Source organism: Rhinatrema bivittatum, chromosome 7 (genome assembly GCF_901001135.1).
Source record: "Rhinatrema bivittatum chromosome 7, aRhiBiv1.1, whole genome shotgun sequence".
Lineage (NCBI taxonomy): Eukaryota > Metazoa > Chordata > Amphibia > Gymnophiona > Rhinatrematidae > Rhinatrema > Rhinatrema bivittatum.
Genome location: NC_042621.1, coordinates 224,693,824 through 224,717,124, shown reverse-complemented (window position 1 = coordinate 224,717,124; position 23,301 = coordinate 224,693,824).

The following is a 23,301-nucleotide window of genomic DNA, read 5'->3' as shown; positions in this document are numbered from 1 at the left end:
CTACTGATAAATAGAATTTCTAATAATTAAAATCATATACATTTTTTACAATGTCCCAAACACTAATAAAATATTTCAAAACAGCACATATATCAAATAACATTCAATAATTAAAACTAATAAGGATTTTTAAAAGCCCCTGCTGTCCCCTTCTGTGGGAGCTCTTTATTTCCAGTCACCCTGATATTGTCGAGGATTAGGGGATTAGGAGGTTATCCTCTCTCTCACACACATACTCACATGTCCATTCTCTCTCACACATACACTGTCACATACATACACATTCATGCTCTTATACCCACCATAACCTCTCACTCTCACTGACACTGACACACTCTCGGGCTCTAAGACACTCTCCCTCCACACACCCCCCCCCCCCCCCCACACACACACAAACACTTATTCCCTTGGATTTTCTCATACACACTCATGCTCTCACACTCACACACACACACACACAGACCCCCAGGCAGGCACCTATACATTCACACACATACACCCACAGGCAGAGTGCCATTCATACACATGCACACACTAAAGGCAGACCCCCTCTCTTTCTTTTGCCAACAACCTTGGAACCTCTCTCATTCCTCTGCTGCCACTGTCACTGCTGCCGCATGGCTATTGGGGAGGCGCCGATTGCTTCTACTGACACTGAAGCCCATTCTGCTGCCTCCTCTGTGCAGGCCCCGTGGGCTTCCACTTTCTCCATGCTGATTCTCATACATTGTGAGATCCGCATAGAGAAAGTGCTATTTTTGCACATTCCCAAAGATTACATGTGCCAATCACTAAAAAGTAATTTTTTTTTTTTTTTTTTACCTTTGCTGGCTGATCTTAGTTTTCTAATCGTTGGTCACAGGCTTTTTTTTTCCACCTTCCCTTTCTTATTTTTTTTGTCAATTCCTTTTATATTGACTTTTTTTTCTATTTCTTTTCTCTCCATTTTCTTCCCTCAAATTCACACTCAGGTTCTCATTCTCACATGCTTTCTCTCTCTTCTCACACACACACACACACACACACACACAGCCTCTCACTGTCACATGCTGTCTCTCATACAATCATTCATACACACAGGCTCTCACTGTCACATGCTCTCTCTCATACAATCATTCATACACACAGTCTCTCACTGGCACATGCTAACTCTCACACACAGGCTCTCTCTCACTCCCACATGCTGTCTTACTCAAGCACAGGCTCTCACTGTCACATGCTCTCTCTCATACAATCATTCATATACACACACACAGGCTCTCACTCTCACATGCTGTCTCTCACACACACAGAGGCTCTCACATGCTGTCTCTGCAAACATTCAGATCCTCACTCCCACACACAATTTCTCAACTCATCTCATACACGCACACACACACACTACAGACCCTCAGTCTCTCTCTCACCTCTGGGCCTCCTCTTTGCGGGTCACCGCAGGATGGGCTCTTCAGTGGCCCTGATTTTCTCAGGCCGCGGCGGCCCTGCTACCGGGCCTCTTCCTCTTCTCGGGCCGCTGCGGCCCTGCTACCGGGCCCCTTCCTCTTCTCGGGCCTCTTCCTCTTCCTCTTCTCAGGCCGCCGCGGCCCTGCTACCGGGCCTCTTCCTCTTCTCAGGCCGCTGCAATGATTCACGGCGGCCCATAAACGCTGCTCCTCTTCTGCACGCGCTGATACCCCTCCTCCTTCCTGCCCACGCGGCTCCGGCAACGTTTACTTCTGGGGCCGCACAGGCAGGAAGGAGGAGGAGCATCAGCGCGTTTAAATACGATCTTTTTCTTCGGGCCGTGGTGACGTGAGCCTCACTACAGCCCTGCCGATCTGCCTGCTATATACGTGTTTCTGCTCAGCGGCCGCATGAGCCTCCTTGCACCCGGGGGCATTGGCTCCCCTCGGGATACCACTACTCGCGGCACCCCCTAATACTTTGATTGGAAATTTTATAATACAAAAAAAAAATCACGTGACAGGAGTGACCGGCCCACCGGGGGAAGCCCGATCCCCCGATAGGTCAATCCGCCCCTATTTTCATCCTTCAGAAAAACGATGCACATCCCTACCCACACCTGCTCCAACAAATAGTCCCCGGACTTAGCCCATAGTATGTAACCCATGACTGCTTCTTCTCCCGCCGCGCCTCTGCTCCATTCTTTAAACCGCAAAAATTCCATCAATGCCATATGCCCCACAATATATGCTGCCCAAGTGTTAGGTGCTACCAACTTTTTTATTAGAGTCCACTCTTCTTCTTTCCTAGCTCCCAAAGGTATTCCAGACACTGCTGCCCATTCAAATGCGCTCCTGGTGCCAACGATCTGAAGACCTCCCACTTAAAACGAGAAAGGGCATCAGCTATAACATTTTCCACTCCTGGAACATCCTTTGTGGTAACACTCACGTTCAGCCTCAAACACAAGCCTACTAGTACATGCAACAACACCGAAACCATCAAGCATTTTGCTGACAACTGATTGATTACCTGTACCACCCCCGGGTTATCACACCAGAAAACAACCCGCTTATTGATAAGCTCCGCACCCCAAATTTCCAGAGCCACAACTATGGGAAATAACTCTAGGAAGGTAATATTCTTTGTAATGCACTCTGCCACCCAGTCCTCGTGCCATGGCTTCCCTATCAGTTACTTCCTGATCTGGCATTATGCGTATCCCGTTGAAATCCTCCAAAAATACCTCCCTTACCTTCAATTCGTCCTTGATAGCCCGCGTTACCCTAATAAAGTGATGAGGCAATCTAACTCCGGCAGTAGCAGTAGATAACCTCCTAATGAATGCCCTCCCCATTGGTATAACCCTACACGCGAACGTCAAAACCCCTATTAAGGACTGCATTTTTTGCAAACTAATCTTTTTGGACTTCCCCACTTCTCTCACTAAAGTCCTTAACTTAAATACCTTATCTAGAGGCATTCTGGACTCCAATGCCTCCGTGTCTAATTCTATACCCAGAAAAGTTAACTTTGTAGTTGGCCCTTCCATTTTCTCCTGTGCTATAGGCATTCCCATCCTATGCGTGACTTCCAGAAACCCTTCCAACTGCCTACTACACTGTTCTGACTTTTCTCTTCCTATAAAAAGGAAATCATCTAAATAGTTCAGCATACTATATTCGCCCATCTCATGTTCTGTCTCCCACTGTAAAAAAGAACTGAAAACCTCGAAATAAGCACAGGATATAGCACAACCCATTGGCAAATACCGGTCCACAAAAATTTTCCCTTCAATTGAAAACCCCAACAAAGGCAAACTGTCTGGGTGAATCGGAAGTAATCTAAAAGCTGACTCTGTGTCCACCTTAGCTAACAACACCCCTTTCCCAGCCTTTTTAACCAGTGCTAAAGCATATTCGAATGACATATACTTCACTGAACACTCGCTCCCGGGAGTAAAATCATTTACAGATGCACCTTTAGGGTAAGACAAATTCAGAATCAGCCTGAATTTTCCCGGAACCCTTTTAGGGATAATCGCTAAAGGGGATAAATGCATCTTATCAAAAGGCGGATCGTTATACGGACCAGCTATGCGCCCCAACTCTATCTCTTCTTGAAATTTTTTAGCCGCCAACTCCCCTCAAATGTACTACTGACCTAGCATTTCTTACTCTACCCCCTTCCCCTGGACCCATATACGGAATTTGAAAACCTTCTGAAAAATCTCTAGCTAATAAATTTGCTGCCTTTTTGTTTGGATATGCTTTTAAACCCGCAAAAGTTCTGTTAGAACTATTGGAGATGCAGCCTTTTCTAACCTCACCTCATTGCTTGCCCCCCCTACGTGGCACACTTTGGCTCGAAGGGCACTTGACTTCTGGGTGTGCTCCATTGCAGGTTGCACAAGCATGCCTGAACTTGCAGTCAGGGAATAAACAGCTGGCTTTATTAAACCGCCAGCACACATCTGCCCCACTCCCGCTAGGTTTACCTGTTGCCCCCCCCCCCCTTTTGCTGAACTCCCTACACCATGAAAGAAACTCACTCCTCCCGCCATACTGCTCACCCCGCCTCCATTACCCAAGCCCTTAGGGGCGCCAGCACCTTTATTTGTCATCTGGTACAGCCACAAGTTAATGTCTTGTGTCCCCCACGACATATGCCTATTGCCTTCCATTTTATCTCGGAACCTCTCGTCGTAGTTGAGCCAAGCCCAACCTTCATAATCTTTAAATGCTCCCAAGATACTGTCGGCATAAGCCAACAACGACCTATGCTGCTGAGGTTTGAAGTGCCCTATCACGCTGGCCAGCCTCAGAAATCCTCTAGTCCAATTTAAAATATTTTTGGAAACTTTGGGACCTATCTCCCTATCTTTTCCCTTTCTCTTAATCTTCTTCTTCTCCTTCCGCCCTCTCCTTCTACCTTCGAGCAATTTGAATATATTTACATATTTAAGTTTCCTAATTCCCCTGTGCATTCTTCACGGCACTTCCTCCCAAAGTTCCGTTAAGGAAGCTAAAGCTGGGTGCCCCATGTCCTGCCTGGGGCCTGCTGAGGGACCTGGCCTCCTCTCTAATCCTGGCTCACTAGAAGACGAGGATGATGAATCCTCCGAACTACTGTCTGACTCAGAATTTGATTTTTCATCTCTCTTTTTCTTCTTTCCTTTGCCCTTCTTACGCTTAAAACATGTTTTTTCCTTTAACTCACCCAAATTCTCTCCATAAAAGGGAACTTCCAGCTCTGCCGCTGCCCTGTCTCTCTGCAGCCAACTTCCTCTCCCAGTCCTCGCGTCCATGCATGAAAAAGCTTTGTCCCTCCAGGCTTCTTGCTGGGAAGTTCCAGGGTACTCATTTGCATCTGCCTCTGTGGGGGTAGAAGAAAAGCCAGCAGAACTGCCCATACCTCTAGCATCGGTAATCCCTGACCTTTCCTCTCCTCAGTACTTGGTAATGCCCTCCTTACCTGCATCATATCTGCCCTATTGCCCATACCAAACCCCCAATCCATCGAATGCTTAGGAGGGGCCTCCAGCTCTTCCAGCTCATCTTCCACCTCAACCCTACACTCTCTATCCCTTCTACCTGACGCACCTCCCCTTTCTTCGCCCAGATCAGCAGAAAAACTTGGCCGCTACGAGCCTATATCACTTTCAATGCTTGAACCAGCAGTCCTTCCCCTTGCCAGCCTACCTACTGATTGCTTACGCTGCACACTTGCGCTACCAATAGTACCCAGCCCCGCAGCCACAAAATGCATCCTCCAAAGTGGCAACTTGCTGCTTCTTACCAATCTGAGAAACCTTACTGGAGCCTTTCTCTAAATGCATCCCATATTCTGGACCAGGGACTTCCTCCTGCACCTGGAACCTAACTCGTCTACCCCTGGCCTGGGCACCTTTCGCTTGCGCTGCCCGACGTTGAGCCAGTACCTTCCTATTGTTCCTCCCCTTGGCAGACGGGAGCCCAGAAGCCTCGACTCCCTTTTCCATAACCTTCCCTTTCTTATCCTTTCCAAAAGGAGTCACCAGACCTACTGCGGGGAGGGGGGGGGGGGTGAAATATTCAACAAATTCCCTGAGACTAGTAATGATATTTCTGGGATGTCAATGTCCTCAGAACTATAAATCTGAGACGGGGAAGGGGTAGGTTCCGCTTCCGGTCTGCTCTCACCCGAGGCAGAATAAGGGGAATGGGGGGAGGGTGAAAATTGCGGGGGCAATGTGAATACTGGACTTGCCTGCATGGTTGGCTCCATGGATTCTTGGAGCCTCCCTGTGGCCGGCGTTCTCCTGCTCCCCGCTCTCTGCTGAGCGTCACCTGCCAGCTGGGCACTCCTCTCTCTGCCCTTCCTATTCATCGCAGCCACTGCTAAATCACTATCCCCACAGTAAACCTGAAATACTTTGGAAGGAATACTCTCTGTGGTAAAGTAAAAATTATTATTTTTTTTTACACCGGGCCCAGCTTAACTAGCACGGGAGACACTGAACTAACTGCCCCGGGCGCTCAGTTAAGAATTTTGACTCAACTGGGACTGACCAGAACAGCCAAAAAAACCCCGCACAGCCGCTCCGATCGCCAGCCACTCCATCTGCCAGGCAAGCACCACGGCATCAGCCGTTGCTTGCCTGTTCCCACCAATAGCGCCGCCGCGATTCAAATTGCTGGTGCTGCGCTATTGGTTCGCCTCTCCTCCCATCTCCCCCCTCGCGACAACCCCCCCGCCCCCTTCCCCAGCAGACTTCTCCGCCACGCGACTCTCCCTGCGTTATTGCGAGCGGGACGGGACCAGGCCACGCTGCCGCTCATTTATGTTTATTTAGGTGCCTCTTCCAATTTTTTTCTGTAATATTAATTGAAGTAAGATTAGAATAAATCATTTTTTTCTTGGGATTAGAGTCATTTTTTCCAGAGACTTGTGCAGTAAATAGTATGTCAGTAAGGGATCAATCTAATAGTGAAAGTCCAACATGCCTGGTTGCAGTATTTCTGAACACACTGAAATGGTTGTTTGGAAATGAACAAGGCTTCACAGGGTTGCCTTGAAGACATTAGACACAGAACACCTCTGTGTTCTTGAATGTGAACTGATGAACAAACCTGTCATGTTAAGGATTCTTTCCCTACAATAAAATGCCATTTTTCTCAGACATCAAACCTTTATGAAACATTGTAAATCTATAGGAAGAATAGCTGATGAGCATCGAGAAATTATATCTGTTTAAAAGTCTACCCAAAAAAATGTAATCACAAAACAACAATAAATTAGTTAGCTAATGATACATCTATAAGTTTAAAAAATGAGGAAAGAAGAAAGTTTTAAGGCATATTCATATCCTTTCCTTAGGCACACTTTTAAATGAAGGCAAAAATTCTGTAATTTGGTACAGCATCCTGGAAATAAACCTTAAAAATATTTTCTTGTACACATTGGAGAGAGGTTAATAGTTCTATAACTGTAATTCTAAACAGCAAGGGCAGAACACTTGTATTTTATGTACAATACTATATCATATGAATCCTAATTTTTACCCATTGCAAATAATATCAGTGCACAAGGTCCATTATACATTTGGAGGATAATTTTCAAGTGGACTTCTGTGAGTAAAATAGTATTTTACCCACAGAAATGGCCTTTTTCAAAATTACCCACTCAATATGCAGGTAAACTTACAGGTGTACAAATGTTCTCGTATACATTTACAAGAACTTCTGGTGGCAGCAGTGAGAAAGGGTTTGGAGTTTGACACATTTTTTGGATTTTAAAAAATATGCACATACATTTTTCATAAAAATATCCCTGCAGGTGGTTTAGCAGGTGCATCTTGTGCAGATAGATTTGGTAGGATAATTTTCATGTTCCCTTTTGAAAACTGGCATAATTCATTTATGTAACTAGTTGCCAACTTTTTAATGCCTGATGTTCCAAAATCGCCCCTAAAAAAAAAGCTTCATCTTCTGTACACTATGCAATGTTTTAGAAGTACACATGGCACCTAGCAATACTCATGAGAATCAAAAATAAATTTTTTTTCAAACTTCTTGAAGTTGCTCCTCTGCAGTTTCATTGCTTTCTGTAAAAGTAGTTATATGTGATGATCCTTTAGTCAGTTTTCTGAAACTCTCTTCAGCAAGACTCTCAGTGCCTGCCATCTATTGCTATTACAGTATCACCTCCATATCCCTTTAAAAACTAATATGTTTCTGTGTAGCTGGGTTTAAAAAAGGTCTGGATAAGTTCTTGGAGGAGAAGTCCATTAACTGCTATTAATCAAGTTGACTTAGGGAATGGCCTCTGCTATTACTGGCGTCCGTAGCATGGGATCTTCTTAGTGTTTGGGTAATTGCCAGGTTCTTGCCTGGTTTTGGCCTCTGTTGGAAACAGGATGCTGGGCTTAATGGACCCTTGGTCTGACCCAGCATGGCAATTTCTTATGTTCTTATGTTACCAGTGATTAAAAGGATGGGTGGGGGAGAGGGGGAGAGAATAGGCAGAAGCAAGCTAAACGGAAACCCAACCCTTTCACAGCAAGAAAAGAATCCATTTTGGTAAAAAAAAAAGCAGTCCAAAGTCATTCTGGCACACACATCATTCTAAGAGAATATTTTGAGTAATTTTCTAATTTCAGTAATTAGTCACCGGTGTTTCCAATACATCTCATGGTTACTTATTGATTTGTTGTCTTTAACCATTTTTCCCCTCCCTACTCACGTTTTCTTTTCATTGAGTATACATGGCTGGTTCCTTCCCCTCCCCATACCAACACTGAAAGACTTATGGGCTCAATCAATCCTTGTTTTCTTTTTCCTACTTTATCTGCATTATGGGTGCACTGAGGAGCATTTAGACTGGAAATTGTTTAAAATATGAATAATTTGATTCCTTGTAGCTTATGTAAACTTTTCAAAATGAGGAAAGTAGAAACTGCTCCAGTAGGTGTCATTAAAATCAGGATAGGCTATCGAAGATGTCTTGTGAACATCTTAATTACTACTTTTGGCACAAACTCGGCAGAAAGCGTTAGCTGCCATATAAGAAACAGATTAAACCAACATCCATTAAGGCGAAAGATAAAGATTACTTGTATCAGACAACACCTGTTTCTGGAGCATTCCTGAATTCAGTTACAGTGAGGACACTCTGAAACTTCCCACTGAATTTCACATTTGACAGTTGCCCAGGGCAATTATGTCGGAAACAACTTTACCTCTGTTTTTGTTTATGGTCTTTTTGGGGGAGGGTAGTGGAGAGGGTAAGGACATTCAGCTAGAGAAACAATAGACATGAAAAGTAAAACACCAGCAGAGTGGAAAATAAACAACTAAGACAGTTCAGGAAGAAATCACAGTTATTACATCTTGAAAATGTTTATAAACAGGTCAGGAAAGCTTATGATCTAACTGCATGGCCATGTCTTGACACTTGACACATGATTTCTTCCATTGCAAGCACTGTAAGGAGTAAAATAGTAAGCATGGGATAGATGAAGAGGTCTAGCGGTCATACTGGTCCTGGAGAAAAAATGTTATTGCACCAACATAACAATTATCCAGACATATTGTTGTTCATGAACCTTCATGACTAGAGAGGTCTCCTCACCAGATATCAACAAGGGTCCTATGTGGTCCTAAAGGCTGCTGCACATCATCACATTTGGATTAATTTATGCTGGGCCAATAAAATGTAGCACAACCTGCAGAGAATGCAGTATTGACTAGGGACATGCTTTCACTGAAATGAAATGGGACATTTTAATGAAATTTCCCAATTCATTTCGTTTTAAAACAAAATGAAAGAAAAATGAGCAAAATGTTGTTCTTTTCTGTTCATTTCTTTAAAAAAAAAAGGTCATCACCATTGCCAAAACCCCCCACTCATAGGTTCTCCTCTGATTCCCCTTAACCTTCTCCCTTACACCCAGACTCTTCTTGAAAATGTCTTCCTGGAGAAGGAGTAATCCCTAGTCGCTACTGCCTGACAGCTCGTTATTACAAATGGCACTGGCAGACCGATGATGGTGCCACCCTCCATTTTTTCCATACAAAATGGCGCCGGCCTGGGCCTTAACCAGACTGGTGCCTTTTTGTATGACAAACATTTACGCCACCAGCCTCAGTCTGTTGACATCATTTGCAATAGTGGCAGTTGTGGTAAAGGAGTGACTGCGGATCATTCCTGCCTCAGGAAGAAATTTTCAAGAAAAGGGTGGGAGGATGATTATTCTTCTAGGCCCTGTGCACTACTTTAAGTCAAATCCCACTTTACATTCCCTTGCATGCAGTACTAATGATCTTTTAATTGTAAGTCTCCGTGATTGCATTAATCATACTGGAGACTATTGTGGTTTTTCAACATAACTTTTACTATTGAGTTATATAGTTGATGGAAAAGTTCTTTACAGCTTTAGTTAATCCCAGAACATGATGTACAAGTTTTAAGGTTTTCTTATAGCACATTTATCTCTACTTCAATCAATTGCTTCTGATTTCATTAAATGCCAATTGTCAAATTTAGTTGGTCTCCTGTCTAATCAGGTGGCAAAGGCAATTTCCTCCCAATTGATAGGAATTTGGTGTATTCCATGGAAAAATCTCCACTTTCTTACTTCTCCTGTAGTTCTTTTCTCCCCTCATCCTTCCTGCTGGTGGTACTTGAGGGGTACCAGTCTTATTCCTCTTATCCCATTATCTCTTTGAGGATAGTGAACCTCAGAATGGGCCCACAAAGGCTCTTTCTCTCCCATTTTACTCCTATTTTCCATGGATGACTGCTATGTCATCCCTCCTGGAGGATACTGGTGACCTTATGGTCCTCTCTCAGTGAAAGGTATTCGTCCCTCTTGATGTAGAACAAAAAGGAAAAATATCCGAGTCCCTGGATCCTGGGCTACTCAATAAAAATAAAAAATGGACAATCTATACTCAATTAAGGAAACCAATGAACTGAGGTGGGAAAGGTGGAAAAACTGCCCCACAGATAAAAAAAAAGGTCTCCAAAAACATGGTGCCTCAAGAGGGTAAAGCACTCTGGCTCCATTTCTAACCCAGGGTCTCAACCACAAAGTCCTTTCCCAGCAAAAATAAAGAAATCAAGGAACAGCAAGAAACATTTCTGCCCTGGAAGGGTCAGCTCAGGCATCCATGCCTTAAAATGGTGGCGGGGGTGGGGGGGTGTTATCTGCTGGGACAGTGGTTCTCAACCTTTTTTCTGTTGGGACACACCTGACAGATGATGCTCACGTGCATAACACAGTAAACACATGACCGTCACAGGGCTAACTGTAAACATATACTCTGCATTAAGAGAAACCCCCTTGACCCCCAACAATGGGTGCAGAGCAGAGCTAGGATATTGCCCCATACAACTTATCATACAAAAAAGATATTCCGATTCTGGTGTTATCTCAGTAACAGCAAGACAAACTCTTTGACTGAGCAATGTTATTGCAGAGGCAAGACTACAGGGGAGAAGACTTAAAAATGGAGGTAGGTACAAATGAAGGCTCATGGGACCTAGACCCAGTAGGGGCAATTTCTGATTTAATTGGAAACTCAAAAGAGGAGAAGGAAACTTTTGGGTGAAATAATTAAAAGAAAGGTTTCAGAACTTGCAAAGAAAATGAAGGTTAGAAGCAAATTAAAAACCTATTACGGTATTGTGAACTCAGTAAATCCAATTTAGTGTCACTTCTAATTTTTCCCCCACCTAAATGCTTTTATTTATTTTGAGAGTGTAATGCAAACATCTCTCTCTCTCCATTCAGTGTAGTAGGGCTGGTGCCATCTTGAGATTTAGTAGGCCATGAACTTGACTTCTAGTTTCTGAATTCTTGGCAAAAAGTGAAAAAAAAAACCCCAACCCATGCAACGTATAATTTCACATTTTCATCCAGAAAAGAATCAGAAAAGTAAAACTGAGCTCTGAAATGAGAATTAAGAATTTAAAAATGTGCATGACTCGGATGAGAGGAGTGACAGGGGAGAAATGATAGAATCGGGCAGAATGAGCTTGGTCTTGTGGTCCTTATTTGTTGTATTATTCTGTTTTTATATTCTGATACGTCCCGAGAATGCCAAAGATACTAGTTAAATAAGAATACAGTGGTCACTCAAGGGTATAATGATTACTGCTGTATATGAATAACAGACCTGTAGAAGAAATTAGAGAACAAGACTGACAAACACACCTGCTCAGATCTTATTTAAAATAAAACTCCACAAAACAAATATTGAATAAACATTTGCTACATAAGTCTAAAATTCTGGTAAAAATGAATTTAATTTGCAAGTAGCCCAATAGAAAACAAGACATAGACTGATATTTTAAGGAATTGTAAAAGTTAGCAAATGAGCTATGTAAAAAAAAAAAAAAAGAAATCAGAAATCTCTTTCTGTGAACTCCTAGCCCCGGAGCATTTGAAATAAGATAGGAAGCTTCAGTCCTGTCGCAAATGCTGCTACAACTTGTCTTGGGGAAGCCTTCATCATGGGGTCAGGTAAAGTTCAATGAACTAGCAAACCAACACTATTTCAGAAAATGTAAAGGTGTTCTTTTCCCTCATCTCTCCTCTCTCTCTCTCTGCCTGTTATTAAACCACTGCTTTTTACAACATCAATAAAGAACCTTCCGACTCTATTGCCCTAGACAAAGACCCGAAAAGCTAGGTTTAAACTAGGAAAACTTTTGTGTTGGGTTCATTAGCTTGTTTTGCTGTGTCACATACCCACTTGAGTTCAAAAGTTCAGATGAACCATGAACTTTGTCATTTCACAGCAGGCAGTTCCACAAATATATCCCAAAAGTGAAAAACCATATAATATTCATTTCAAACTTGCCAATTTCTGTATCACATCTGAATTCACAAGATTTTTTTTATCTTGGATCAACACAGTAGAAAAGGAAGGCGAACCCTCTCCTCCCCCAAAATTAAATAACATATTTCCTTGATCCCTGACCTTTTCAGCTTTCAAAACCAACACATTTTCAGCGATTAGCTGTTAGTGCGCAAACCAAACTCAACTAATCTTCTTAATAAATTGTGAAGTCTTGTATGCCTTACCGTTTCTGTGGTGGCTTTTCTCCCTGTCTGGAACAGCAAGGAATAACAAAACAATTGGGTCATGACTTTATGTATTTGTTTAAAGTCAGAATACATGTCAGCTTCTAATGCAGACTTGACCAGGTTATACAAGCGAAGGCTGATCCTCAGATTTGTAGGAATGAAAACAAACATCTGCTTCCTTCATGCACTTGCATTCTGAATACAGAGAATACACAGATAAATCAAGTCACAGGTCTTGCAATGCATTTACTTATGCATTTTTATTTTTGGAAGAAATTACTGAGTAGTGAACTTCAGAAAAGTTATAGACAGAAATCCTATTGACATACAAAAAACCATTCCTTCTGTTATAAGAATAGTCATTTAGGATTTGATTTGCCCAGATTTGGAAGTTGGAAACATTTATGGCAGGAAGTTATTTGGCTTCTTCGACAAATAAAAATCACATCCTATGTCAGATAACTCAGCTTAGAAATCCTGGGTATCTTGAGAAGACACAAAACTCCATGCTATGTGGGTTTTAGGCTGATTCTCTCCCTGTACAATGATCCTTATTCCTTTCCCAAATTCAGATTCACTCTCCTGACATCCTGAACATCAAATTCCTCTGGAATTGGGCAGAGGAAACCCAACAAGCATGCTCCTGCTCAGATGTCAACTTAAACCATAGGAGCCAACTTTTGGAAATGATTGGGGGTACTGAACCCAATGCAAATGACAGCGCCCCAGCAAAAAAAGAAACAAAACACAGTGGGTTGTGAGTGTGACAGACCAGCCTGTATGTAAATGTCCAGAGAGGAGCAGGTAATGTGGGCATGGGAAGACTTGTGTGGCTAAAACAAAAGTTGGGGACGCACTCAGTTCCACTTGTCATTCTTCTCCCCAACTCCAGTTCATCCCCGCCAGTCTCCTCCCTCCTGCTCCATTCCTCCCCCCAGCAGCCCATCCATACCACAATCTCTTCCCCACCCTCACTTGCCACCACTACTCTCTCTCATTCCCCCTTTTTTCTCTCCTTCTCCTAATCTCCTCATCTTTTCCTTTTTAAACTGTCTTCTTCTTATTCCCACTGCACTTTTAATTCTCCCACCTTGCATGAGCATATTTGGAATTTTATGTTTGTGGAGAGGGCGGTTTAATACCCCTCTTCTAGCTCCACGCCCTACATCCCTTAGTCTGCTCTACTATCCTTCTCTATTCCCCTGCCAGTTCCTCTTCCCATCCCTGCACTCCCCAGCAGGTTCCCTCCTTAGCCAACTGCCCTCCTCTGCAGGCTTGGTTCACCCATCCCGTCGCTGATTCCCACCCTTCATCAGCATGTTAGGCTTCCCTTTCATTGGCAGGCCCCGCTCACCTTTCAGTTTGTGATTCCCTCTCATCCACAGGCTTGGATCACTTCCCTGCACTGCACTCCCTGAATCCAGGCACTGTTTTTTGTATTTTAGAACTGCTCCTGCTTCCCCATCTCCTGCAGCTCTTCTCCCAGCCCTCACAGTCTCCAGGCCAGAGACAGTCCCATGCTTGCAAAGTCCACATAAGACGCACAGCTACCTTCCTTGGGTTCTGTTGCTCCTATGTGAACTCATTTTGCCCCTTGGTTTACGAATGAAATAAGAGAAGTCAAGCAAAAGTTAAGATCTTGTGAATGAGGATAGAGAAAGACTAAATGCAATACTGATTCAGTGAGATATTTGGGCACTTTCAAAGAATTTAGACTTTGAGTCGATAAGCTTAAGAAAGATTATTTTGCTTCTCAAATAAATAATTCTGTCAATAGATCCCATGACTTGTCTTCTACCATTAGATCATTGACTTCTTCTGCTATTCAGGCTCAGAAATGTGAGACAATACCGCAATATTTTTAATAAGAAAGCAAACTCTATATCGCTTCAGTTTTCAAATAATTCTTGTATTGGCGATATTGTGGAAATAGATGATAGTAGAAAATGGGATTCTTTTGAGGATGTCTCATCAAATGAGTTTACTCAATTGGTTGCAGATATGAATTTAATTTTTTGTCCTTTCAGAAACTGCTCTACTGCAGTATTTAAGATACTAAAATATGATATCTCTAACGCCATTGCCAAGTTCGTGAATTTATCATTTCTTTCTGGATATGTTCTGGATATATTTTTTTTTCAGTTTTTACTTTATTAAATTTTTCATCAAATTACATGACATAAAAACTAAAGATTATAAGAAACTAACAAAATTCCGTCTTAATCATATTCAATCAAATCCAGAAATCTTAACAAGTCCACATTTCATAACCAAGTAATAAATAACAAACTTCCCTGTCCATTCCATCACTGGGACTTATCAGCAATAAATGTTTGCAAATGGACAGGGTCCAAAAAAATAAACTTATTCCCCTGGACATTTTACAAGGAAATTTTAGAAAAAACGTTGTCCCTAGAGTAAATACCTGCTGTTTCAACTGCAAGAAGGATTTCTTTTTTGCTTGTGTCTCCATAGAGATATCGGGGAAAATTCAGACTTTTTGACAACAAAAAAGTGAATCTTTATATTTAATAAACTGCTGAAATATGAGATCTCTATTTCCAAAGAAAATGATACAACCAGAGTAGTCCTAGATGTAATCCTGAAGAAACTGGGAAAAATCAGAGCTTGATATGGGAGCAAATACAATACATCTGAAGCTCCCTCACAAGTCTCAGGGGCTCTCTTCATATTAGGTAAATAGTAATATTATAAGGAAAACCTTATCAGCCAAAGATTGAAGCACTTCAATAACATAATATTTGTAGAGTTCCACCCCAGAAAACAACCTGGATTTTGGAAAGGTTAATATCCTTAAATTCTTAAATCTAAGTCAGTTTTCGAACAATTTAGATTGATAATGTGTATTCAAATTATCTTTAACCATGAGCAACATGCATTTTGTATTGATGTAATTGATGATTGGTATGATGTTAACATCCCTGATAAGTGGATAATTGAAACTCAAGAGATCCCACCCTAGAATCTAAGGCCTGGATTTATCAAAATGCACTAAATATTGCATGTGATAGAAAAAGGGGTATGTTTTATGGTAATAGGCAGTTTGTGCTAATACCTATCGGGCCGATACAGTAAAAACGCGGGAGAGCGGGCGAACGCCCAGGCCACTCTCCTGTGATGCGATACAGTATCTTAATTTATTTAAATTAGGCCCAGCGGTAAAAAGAGGTGCTAGGGACACTAGCGCGTCCCTAGCGTCTCTTTTTTGATGGAAGTGGCGGCTGTCAGCGGGTTTGACAGCCGATGCTCAATTTTGCCGGTGTCAGTTCTCGAGCCCGCTGACAGCCACGGGCTCGGAAACCAGATGCCGGCAAAATTGAGCATCCGGTTTTCGACCCGACAGTCGCGGGCCCATTAAAAAAAATTTTTTTTAAGTTTTTTAAATTTTCAGGTCTTCCGACTTAATATCGCCATGATATTAAGTCAGAAGGTGCACAGAAAAGCAGTTTTTACTGCTTTTCTGTGCACTTTCCCAGTGCCGGCAGAAACTAGCGCCTACCTTTGGGTAGGTGCTAATTTCTGAAAGCAAAATGTGCGGCTTAGCTGCACATTTTGCTTACTGAATTGCGTGGGAATACCTAATAGGGCCATCAACATGGTAGAGATTCCATCAAGCTAGGTTGAGAGAACATTGCACAAATCTCATCTTTGTGTGAGTTTCCTCACTCCGAAGGTCATCAAATCTTCACAAGAGAGCACTGTTCTGTTCGTACATCTCACTTTGAATGTCAAAGTGGCCCCTAACTCCCTACACTAATACCTCGAGTTACTAGGTAGGCCTCCCATAGAGATATAAATACCTATCTAGGGTGAAGGTATTATGGCTAGTCTCTCTCTCTCTCCCTCCCTCCCTCCCACTCATAGCTAGGCTGGCTCTCTAAGAACTTCAAAACAACCAAAACCAGCATGGGCAGCAACATGCAACAAAGGCTTAACACTATCAAAAAAAGTATAGCTAAAAGCCATGCAATAGGGCTTTACTAAATGGTAAGTCCACTCCTCCTCTTTTTCTGATTTGCATCGCACCATATGTTATGGTGCTATCGCATGCATTAAAGGCATTTTCACATGCATTAATGACACTTTTCACATGCGATAAGCCCTTAACCCATGCAAAAACGCCTTAGGCATTTTGATAAATGACCCTATCAATTTGATAATTTGATAGCTGTTCCCTATGAGAAGGAACACAAATCATTCACCAATTTTACTAAGGAATTATCAATTCTATTAACAATTCTCCAAATGTCTTTCAATGAAATATCTTCAGGTTCTTTGTTTAAAGAAATTCCAGACTCCAGTTAGTCAGCGGAGCAAGGAGCCACAGGGATAGGGACTGCTACCAGTAATCCCTGTGGATTTCTTGAAGCAAAATTAGATGTATCATTTGAAATAAGAGAAACATCTGAAGCTGGGGTACTCACATTTTCTAAGGAAACAATAGGCCCAGTCGACTCATGTCCAAGAAATAATACAGGCAATACAAAAAGTGCAGTTGTTAATCCCTTAGATTATTGAATTAAAGATGGCATCAAAGGGGGACGGGGTCTAGGCACCAGACCCAAAGAAGTCTCCCAATACTCATATCTACTTGCAGTTGTGGGTGACGTCAAATAGTATGGCTGTCCATAAGTCTTCTTGCAGATGCTGATGACAAGGGGTTGAAGGAAGGCTCTTCCCCTTCCTTTTCCTTCCCATTATAGCCGCAAAGAGAAACAAATTTCCCCAAGGGGCACATACCTTTGGCGCGTGTCTTAGGCACACTGGCAGCAGCTGTGCGCCATCATGTGCTGGCTCTTATTCCTCTGGAGGAGCCTCGCAGCTGCTGCCTCCAGGACTGGGCTTTCCTCCACTTTGCCTGTAGCACATCCTCATCTCAATCCTCCGGTCTGGCAAAGCTGATGGAAAGCTCCCCAGTCAGGATCTCAATAACATTGGGCACTGGCTCTTATTCCTCTGGAGGGGGCCTTGCAGCTGCAGGCCCAGAATTAGGCTGTCTTCCACTTGGTCCACAGTGCATTCTCATCTCACTCCTCCGGTCTGGCCAAGCTGATGGTAAGCTCCCCAGTCAGGATCTCAATAGCGCTGGCTCTTATTTCTCCAGAGGGGCTTTGCAGCTGCTGCCTCTGGGATCAGGTTATCCTCTACTTTGTCCTCAGTGTGTCCTCTTTTCAATTTTATGATCTGGCCAAGCCAATGAGGACTGAGGCCATGGAGCCTTGGCTTAGTATTTATCCTAGGGAGGGAGCTGCGAGGGTAGTCAGGGAGGGATTTTCAGTAGGTTTCAAATCCCCTATACGGGTTTTCTTGATCAGTGTCAGGTAAGGTGTTCCGCTGCTGCGGGAGTTAAATGGAAGGAAGTGATTGCCAAGAAGCTGACGACTGAGCTATCACTGGGGAAAATATCAAGACCTTTTGAGGAGCCTCCATTTGCGAGGATGATTCTTTCCCCATTGGCGGCGGTTCCAAAAAAGGAACCGAGCAAATTTCACCTTATACACAATTTGTCTTTCCCCACTGGCAACTCAGCCAATGATTTTGTACCTTGGGAGCTTTGTACGGTGTCATATGCCTCTTGACTTGGCAGTCCGGATACTTACCCAGTGTGGACCAGGGGCGCTTATGGCTAAAGCAGATATTGAGTCGGCTTTTCGCCTATTACCCATACATCCTGATAGTTTCCTACTATTGGGTTTTCAGTTTTTGGGGAAGTTTTACTTTGATAAGTGCTTGCCCATGGGTTGTTCCATCTCCTGCACCTACTTTGAGTTGTTTAGTACTTTTGTGCATTGGGTAGTGGAGCAGAGATTGGGTTTTTCCAATATAGTGCACTATCTGGATGATTTTTTGTTTATTGGACCAAAAAATTCAGAAACTTATTGGGAATTACTGGATTGTTTTCTGAGGATGGCCTAGGAATCTGGTATCCCAGTGGCGTCTCAAAAGATGGAAGGGCCCGGTACTTCACTGACATTCCTAGTAGGGATGTGCAGAGCAAAAGTTTATGTTCATAAGTCCATAAGTCGAAAGGGGGGGTCATTTGCGGTCAATATGGACATATGGAGAATTCCATAAGTTGAGTCTATGTCCATATGTGCAAATAAAAATTTAAACCCCTCACCCTCCTTAATCCCCCCCCTAAGACTTAACAAAACTCCCTGGTGGTCCAGCGGGGTCAGGACGCCATTTCTGACCTCCTTTGCAAGGAGCACGTGACGTCGGCGCCACGTCGGAGTGATGCGGCGTCACGTGATTCCCCGTGGGTTCACTCCGGGACACTCGTTGGGCCCAAAAGGAACTTTTGGCCAACTTGGGGGGGCCTCCTGACCCCCCCAAGTTCAAAACGAATGCACACCCCTAATTCCTAGGGATTGAGTTGGACTCCGTGAATATGGTGTCAAGACTGCTGGATAAAAAGCTTGGCAAGATGAAGGAGATGGTAGAAGGAGCTTGTGGGTGTTGAAAATTAACTTTACAACAAGTACAGTCGTTGGTTGGGAGCTTGAACTTTGCATGCAGAGTTATTCCCATGGCAAGAGTCTTTTTGAGGAGGCTGTCCTGAGCAATGGCAGGGATATGCAGGCCTACGCACCGGATCAGAATTTCCAGAGGCATGAAGAAGGATTTAACTCACGTCCGATAGCAGGTTAAACAGTACGCTCGGCTGAGCACACTGTATTACATCGGCCCCTTTTACAGCTCAGAACTGCTTTAACATAGGAATGGTAGTGGAATTGGGAAATCCATGGTCATCTGCCTCACATAACACAGCTATCCTCAGTCTTCATCAGTCTATAACCTGAAAATCAACACCATAGGAGAGATATATTAAAAACTGGACTGTTACAGTACATACACACATACCACTCTGACCTAGATGCCAGGGCAGAGGCTAAAAGGCCAAACATTTTATTTTTTAATAAACCTTGTGTTCATGCCTTGTGTTTGTTATTTCATACATGGTCAGTTTGCTTTAGTGCTACACATGACAGAAAAAATGTGAGGTGAACTATCAGTGTGGTATATGTGGTTTGAAGGAAGAAGTGAGTTATTTGTGTGCTGTAACATTTGTTAGGAATTTCACATTGATATGATAAACATTTGTGACTGAGATTAAGATAGATTTGCCTTAAGAACAGAAGTGCAAATAATAATAATAATAATAATGATATCAGAAGGATTTATACTGTGCTTTTCTTCTTAATAACATCCCTACAATTACAAAGAGAAGCCTTCATGTACCTGAATGTAGGTGGTTGTGGAATCGCTGCCCTATCAATTTTAGTCTGGATTTCTACTACCAAAGATCCCCACTGTTCTAGCTTCTGAAAGTCATATTTAATTATTTATTTATTTATTTTATTTTATTTATTTGTTATATTTTATATACCGATATTCTGTACACAATCATAACAGTTTACAATATAAATAAATAAAATGCAAGCAAATTAAAAATATAATAAAATCAGATAAAAGAAAAACAATTCAAATAAAATGCTTAATAAAAATGAACTACTTCAAAACAAAGACTTAAAATAAACAACACAATTATAGAATCAATAAGCAAATTCAAGAAGCCTCAATTAATCTTGATGTTAATCCAACAATCAGCTCTGTCATAGATTTATTTTACATCCGCATATACTTGTTTAAAAAGCTAGGTTTTTAGATCTTTTTAAAAATATTAACAAATCTTCCTGCAGTCTCAACTCAACTGGCATTGAATTCCATAATTTGGACCCTGCAATTGATATGGCTCTATCCCTGACTTTACTTAGATATACTGTTCGAACAGAAGATATAGTTAGCAAGCCTTTATTTGCCAACCTTAGGTTCTGTTGGGGCGTGTGAAAATGTATTGAGGCATTGAACCATTCTATTTTATCATTGTAAATTGTTTTATGTACTAAACAAAGAACTTTATAGTCTATCCTGTATTTTATTGGTAACCAATGCGGGTCAATCAAAGTTGGGGTTATATGATCATAGTTCCTTCTCCCCATTAAAAATCTAGCTGTTGCATTTTATAGAAGCTGCAGTGGTCTTAGAGTGCTAGCACGTAAACCCAAGAGGAGGGCATTGCAATAATCGAAATTTGAAAAGATTAATGTTTGAAGGACTGTTAAAAAAGCATTGATATTAAGGAGTGGTTTTAGTTTTTTTAATATATACAATTTATAATACCCATCTCTGATCTGATTTATATGTTTTTTCATATTGAGCTCATCATCAATAATAATTCCAATGTCCTTAGCAGAATTAGTCAATATAATGTCGGTAAGAACATAGGAACATAAAAACATGCCATACTGGGTCAGACAAAGGGTCCATCAAACCCAGCATCCTGTTTCCAACAGGGGCCAATCCAGGCCATAAGAACCTGGCAAGTACCCAAAAACTAAGTCTATTCCATGTTACCATTGCTGGTAATAGCAGTGGCTATTTTCTAAGTCAACTCAATTAATAGCAGGTAATAGACTTCTCCTCCAAGAACTTATCCAATCCTTTTTTAAACACAGCTATGCTAACTGCACTAACTACATCCTCTGGCAACAAATTCCAGAGTTTAATTGTGCGTTGAGTAAAAAAGAACTTTCTCTGATTAGTTTTAAATGTGCCACACGCTAACTTCATGATACCACTGGCTTTGTAAACAAAAGGCATACTCGGAGTCACTTTGTGATTAACTAAAAGTATTTTTGTCTTTCTATTATTCAAAACTAATTTCATTGAGTTAAGAGTCTTTGAATAGTGGTCATGTAAATATCCACTAACTTTAAAGTCTTCTCTGCACAATCAGTGACAAGCATTAACAGTTGAATATCATCTGCATAAACATAATGATTGATGCTTAGTCCCAATAAAAATTTTTCACAAAGGTAACATGTATATGTTGAAGAGAGTAGCTGATAAAGAGGATCCCTCTGGTACCCTTGAATCTAGGGTTAATTTGTGAGATTTGGAATTACCTATCTTTACTACAAAAGTGCGGTCTTGAAGATAAGACAAAACCCATTGCAATATCTTCCCTTCAAATCCAGTTTCAGAAAGTCTATTAATTAAAACTGCATGATCCAGTGTATTGAAGGCTACTGAGATGTCTAATAAAATTAATAAATATGATTGACCCAAATCCATACCTCTACGAACTGTATCGGATAACGCTAATAAAAGAGTTTCAGTATGATAAAACTTTCTGAAGTCAAATTGTGATGGATATAAAATATCATTATCTTCTAAAAACTCAGCTAGTTGTGTTTGTACAACCTTCTTAATGATCTTTGCCAAAAATGGTAAATTAAATATGTGCCTATAATTGTTTAAAACATGAGGATTGGAAGTTCTATTTTTTTTAAATCGTCTTGACTACTGCACATTTTAAGCAGTCATAGAGAAAAAGGAACACTATTTTATATACTGAAGAAGGATAAAGGTTGAATGTTATTATTATTATTATTACCATGATTTGTCTTATGCTGTCAAATAACTAAAAGAGAGACTGATGGTTTGAATTTAGGGCACTTTTTATATTCTCTCACATTTCCTCTTTATAACCTCCTCTCCCCAAATGGCATGCCCAGGTGACAAACGATTCCTTGATGGCCAAGGGCAGGCAGTAAGCCTCCTTTCAGATTCTTTCAGCTTTGCTCCTGTGCCTCCAAGAACTGCCTTTGGTCTCTCTCTGGAGCTCAAGCATGGCACACTTGAGTCCATCCAGCCCCCTGTACCACAGGCTGGAACCTGAATCACTTACCTCTTCCACAGTGCACAGCTCTATAGTTAAACATCAGATTGTTACAAAATTGGGGCAGTTTTAAATAATAATATTGTGAATATTGCATAGTCATCAAAAACATGTATTAAAGTGATCCTCCATTAATAAATATTGCAATAATCAGACTGCAGACCTTAGGAAGAGTATTTCAGGAACTGGTATCAATTAGAAAGTAGAATGATAATGATATTGGCTATTGAAAAAGTCACCCCAAATTAACAAATACATTTTGCTATGCATGAAGTGTTTATAAAAAGTGATTATTAGGGATGTGAATCGTTTTAGGACGATTAAAATTATCGTCCGATAATTTTAATATCGTCTTAAACCGTTATGGAACACAATACAATAGAGATTCTAACGATTTATCGTTATAAATCGTTAGAATCGTGAGCCGGCACACTAAAACCCCCTAAAACCCACCCCCGACCCTTTAAATTAAATCCCCCACCCTCCCGAACCCCCCCCAAATGACTTAAATAACCTGCGGGTCCAGCGGCGGTCCGGAACGGCAGCGGTCCGGAACGGGCTCCTGCTCCTGAATCTTGTTGTCTTCAGCCGGCGCCATTTTCCAAAATGGCGCCGAAAAATGGCGGCGGCCATAGACGAACACGATTGGACAGCAGGAGGTCCTTCCGGACCCCCGCTGGACTTTTGGCAAGTCTCGTGGGGGTCAGGAGGCCCCCACAAGCTGGCCAAAAGTTCCTGGAGGTCCAGCGGGGGTCAGGGAGCGATTTCCCGCCGCGAATCGTTTTCGTACGGAAAATGGCGCCGGCAGGAGATCGACTGCAGGAGGTTGTTCAGCGAGGCGCCGGAACCCTCGCTGAACGACCTCCTGCAGTCGATCTCCTGCCGGCGCCATTTTCCGTACGAAAACGATTCGCGGCGGGAAATCGCTCCCTGACCCCCGCTGGACCTCCAGGAACTTTTGGCCAGCTTGTGGGGGGCCTCCTGACCCCCACGAGACTTGCCAAAAGTCCAGCGGGGG